The following is a 4,829-nucleotide window of genomic DNA, read 5'->3' on the forward strand; positions in this document are numbered from 1 at the left end:
CAGCTGGGCAAGCCCCTTGCCCTCTGAGCCTGTTTTTTCTTTAAAATAGGAGACTGTGCTAGATTTTCTCTAAACACCCTCTCCAGTTCTAAGATGCTCTGACTAACATTTCTGAAGGATAAACCAGAGTGTTAAGTTTCTCAGGGAACAGCCCTATGAAAAAAGTTCAGGGTACATGCGCTGCAAGTAGTTTAGATCCAGGAACTCTCAGATACTATAGAAAAAACCAAATCTCCCGCCCCGGGTCACCTTGACCCGGCCAATTCAAATTTCCTCCAAATACCACGCGGCCGGCGACAGCAACCGAAACGCTAAACTGTCTCTGGTCCCTACCAGCTGGCGGGGGTTTCTTCCCCTTCTCGGCTCGGCCTGGAAACTCATCTTTTATTCATGAAAACTGAGGCCCTAGGAGGCCTCGGCCTAAACAGGATGTAAATATTTGCGGCTGGCGGGGGAGAGGTGGCATTTGATCGGGGACTGTCCAGAGTGGGGGCCGCCAGGACAATGCCTACTTGGGACCCGCCCACCTCCATCTCCTCTACAGGTTGGGTTTGGGGCTCTCGCTCCTGATTGGAGACCGGGTTTGGGACTCCAGTGCCCTCCAAGTCAGACCGGATGCGGCTTAACCCTCCGAGGCATCCTGTTCTCCCAGTCGTCGACTCCCTTCATCCGCATTCCTCGGTGTGGGACAGGATTGGCTTTCTGGCCCTCGCAGAAGTGCCTGGTCGCCTCTCCAGCCCCTCACCTGCCCTTCCTGTTGCCGGGCATCCTTTGTCTCCGCTACACAGAGCGCTCCGAACGCCCGTCACTCCCCCAAACTGTACCTTCTCAAGGCACTGTCCCTTTGCTTCTTCCAATTGCTCCACCACCGGGTGTGAACTCACCTCTGTGGATTCAACTGTCCTCCGAGCCCCCCTACCCCAGATGTTTGCACGGACTACACCCTTTCCTGGTGCCCAGGGCCGCCCCGTCCCGTCCCGGGGTGTCATTTCCTGTAAAGAACCATCCTCATTCTTCCTCCAAATCTGGGTTCAGAGTCCCCCTCCCCGCATCCCAGACTTGGGATTTTCCCTTACTGGAGCACTTTCTGCTGAGCAGAAGCCCATCCTCATACATATCCCACACTTCAACAGGGCTTAGACTCTCTGGCCCTGTTCACTAAAGAAATACTTATTGAATAAATGAATGGATGGAGGGAGAGGTGTATAGATGGATGAGGGGAGGGATGGATGGAGGGAGGGAGGGATGGCTGAAGGGATGGAGCCATGGATAGATAGATGGATGGATAGATGCATGGACAGATGGATAGAAGAATGAATGGATGGAGGGATGGGGGAAGGATAGATACATGGATGGATGGAGGGAAGGAGGGAGGGATGGGGGATGGGTGAATAGATGAATGGGTTGATGGATAGATAGATGCATGGATGGATGGATGGAGAGAGGGATGGAGGGATGGGTGAACAGATGCATGGATGGATGGATGGATGCATGATGGATGGATGGACAGATGCATGGATGGATGGATGGTTAGATACATGGGTGGATGGTGGAGAAAGGGATGAAGGGAGGGAGGGAAGGATGGAGGGAATGGATGGATAGATGGATGGATGGATGGGTGAAGATGTGACTTAATTACCAATTTTGTCTGTGGCCATCTCTTCTTGTTCCCACCCTCAGATGGAACACACACATCTGCTCCATGGTCATCAGACCGTACTCTTTTAGGACCTTACACACACTATGACCTCACACTTGCCGTGTCTCCTCACGTCCTCCCCACCTCCGCCTGTGTACCACACATCTCTGCACCCAGGACACTTCCTGGAGTGTAAGAGGTTGCGGTCTTGCTGGAATCTGGTCTTGCTGGAATCTGGCCGGGCAGGAGGAACCCAGCTGCCTCAGGTAGGAGGAAAACATTTCCATCTGTGAGACATTCTTCTTGGAAATGAAGCCCTGGGGGCTTCCCAGGGAATGTGGCATGCTGGTGTGAACATGAGTGGGCATGCTGGGACTCAGCTTTGTTTAAAATGTTCAGCATGCCTTCTTCAGATGAGATCTATGCTTTGCCATTCTGGGGTTAGGGCAGACATCAAATACACCTCCCCAAATTGGGGCACCAGCTGGCCAGACTGGACCCAGGTGAATCATTTGCAGAGGAGGTGGTACGGAAAGAGTGGACTTGAGAAATAATGTCCTGGGGAAATTGCTTTGAAAGGAATGTCAAACTGCTTAAATGAGGTTTTTTTTTTTTAGTGCAATTAATCAACCCCTAATTGATCCTGTGAGGACACACAATTTTCTTCAGTATAGAACCTTTCTTTTTCCCCCTTTCTTTGGCCATGCAGCTTGTGGGATCTTAGTTCCCTGACCAGGGATTGAACCCGCACTCTGGGCAGTGAAAGCACAGAGTCCTAACCACCGGACCACTAGAGGATTCCCAGAACCTCTTACAGTGGGCTTCCTGATCTGGCAGTCCACATACCCCACGCCAGAGTACCTAACAGGAAGGAAGAAACAGACAAAACCCACAGCTCAGCCTAACAAGCCTGCCCCTGGCTCTGACGTTCTTGTTGGGAGTGTCCCCCCTCCCCCGACCTGCACTGATGCCCCTGCTTTTATTGACACCTTAGCAGGGGTTCAGCCTGGCTGCAAGCCCAGGCTCCCAGACCTATTAAATCAGAACCTCTGGAGTGGATTCGAACCTCTGCACTTATGTAAAATCTCTAGGTGATTCTCTGCAGCCAGGCTTAAGCAAAAACCTGCTCTTTTAGCAATCATCCTCATAGCGTTAAAATGCAGTCATTTTAACCTTACTAATAGGGAGAGAGTAATGGGACAAAGTAGGTGTTTAAACAGTTAATCCCACTAGGAGACTGTAAGTAAAGAAAAAAGTATGAGAGAAGCTGTCAGTTAATGATCACTTAAGAAAGCAGGTTTGCTTAACCACCAACCAAGCAGGCTTGCTTAGCAACAAAACCACACAGCAGGAGCATGAGACATGCCCCCAAACAATAAAACAGTGATGGGCTCAGAAGCCACATTCTGCCCAGTGAACTCAGTAAGGTAATGATCCCTAGGACATGCCTCTCGGTGCCCCTGCAAAACAAAAATGTGAGGAAAAGGGGACGTCCTGAAACCTGAGATGATTCACCAAGTTTCAGTATATGCTGCCACCTTTTTGCTCTTTGCCCTTGCACCCTGACAGTCTTGGCTTGGCCACGTAGGGACAGGAAAGCTCCTCCACCCAATGTGGAGGAGGGGTTGTTGATGGAAACTTGAGGTCTACTCAAGAATGAGGAAGAGGGCTTCCCCGGTGGCTCGGTGATAAAGAATCTGCCGGCCAACGCAGGAGACTCGGGTTTGAACCCTGGTCTGGGAATATTCCACATGCCTTAGAACAACTAAGTCCATGCACCATAACGACTGAGGCCAAGCTCTAGAGCCTGGAAGCCACAACTCCTGAAGCCTGTGTGCCTAGAGCCTGTGCTCCGCAACAAGAGAAGCCACGCGATGAGAAACCCGAGAACCACAACGACGAGCGGTGAGCCTACCAGCTGCAACTACTGAAGCCGAACGTTCTAGAGCCTGGGTCCAAAACTGAGAAAAGCCTGTGCGGTAATAAAGACCAAGAACGGCCAAATAAATAAAATTTAAAATAAAAGAATGAGGTAGGTGGTCGTCTCCCCCTCCCCACTTTTCCTTTGATTGTAAAACTGTAGCCCACTAAATTCCCGAGGCGGCACGCCCTCACCTGCCCGCTTGTACCTCACAAGCGTCCTATACAAATAATCCCCGTTCCCTACTTGTCACTGCCTCTCGCTGAATTCTTTCCACGCCAGGACAGAAGACCCTACACTCTACTGAGTACTGAGATGTGTTCTGCCGGTCTCATTATTAGTGGAGCGATTCCTGGGACGCTGCATTTCTAACCTGTTTCCGGCTGGTACTGATGCTGCTGGACCCTGGACCACACCTGAAGTGGTGAGACTTTAGACAAAATGTGCGAGTGCTAAGTCGCTTCAGTCATGTCTGACTCTGTGACCCTATGGACTCCTCTGTCCATGGCGTTCTCCAGGCAAGAATACTGCACTGGGTTGCTATGCACTCTTGCAGAGGATCGTCCCGACACAGGGATCAAACATTGTCTCCTGCATTGCAGACAGATCCTTTACCGTCTGAGCTGCCGGGGATAGCCAGGACAAGACTGAACAAACTTCAAGCTCGAGTGTGGCATCCAGACCAGATTGAGATGGGAGTGGATTGAGAGGCTGTCGCACGGAGGCCAGGGCAGACATGCTGATTGAGAGCAGGAAGTGGGGAGAGCTTGGATGGATAAACAAAACAGAATAAAATGAGAAGGAAAAAAACCCAAACGGACCGATGATCTGGGCTCTCAAATGTGGGAGCAAATGGTCTGGCAGACCCGGCAGCCCTGGGGCTGGCAGCCCACCCTGTTCCTTCCTCCCACCTCATCACAGCGCACAAGTCAGGCAGCCCCTGTCGTGAAAACCCTAAGGCATGGGGAAACTTTTGTCCCTGTTTAAGAAGGTCAGAAGTGCGTAAAGCAGTTTTTCAAATTTTCCCAAGCGAAAAACTTTGCATGCAAAAGCCACTGAACTGAAACTGCATTTGTGTAGACTAGCTGGTTCTCTGGGAGGGTTCTTAAAGGATTGCTGCTCAGGTGTGTGTGTGTGAAGTCACTAAGTCGTTTCAGTTGTGTCTGACTCTGCAACCCCATGGACTGTAGCCTGCCAGGCTCCTCTGTCCATGGGATTCTCCAGACAGGAATACTGGAGTGGGTTGCCATACCTCTTCCCGGAGATCCT

The 4,829-nt window shown here is 51.1% G+C and overlaps 1 long non-coding RNA gene across 1 annotated transcript; it reads left to right on the top strand.

Moving 5' to 3' along the window:
- Positions 1–448: 448 nt before the first annotated feature.
- Positions 449–4,623, top strand: LOC133063701 (uncharacterized). The gene is made up of 4 exons (XR_009694478.1): positions 449–544; positions 1,681–3,671; positions 3,843–3,984; positions 4,163–4,623. It is a non-coding gene; the product is annotated as an uncharacterized LOC133063701 (long non-coding RNA).
- Positions 4,624–4,829: the final 206 nt, after the last annotated feature.

Source organism: Dama dama, chromosome 10 (assembly GCF_033118175.1).
Source record: "Dama dama isolate Ldn47 chromosome 10, ASM3311817v1, whole genome shotgun sequence".
NCBI classification, from domain to species: domain Eukaryota; kingdom Metazoa; phylum Chordata; class Mammalia; order Artiodactyla; family Cervidae; genus Dama; species Dama dama.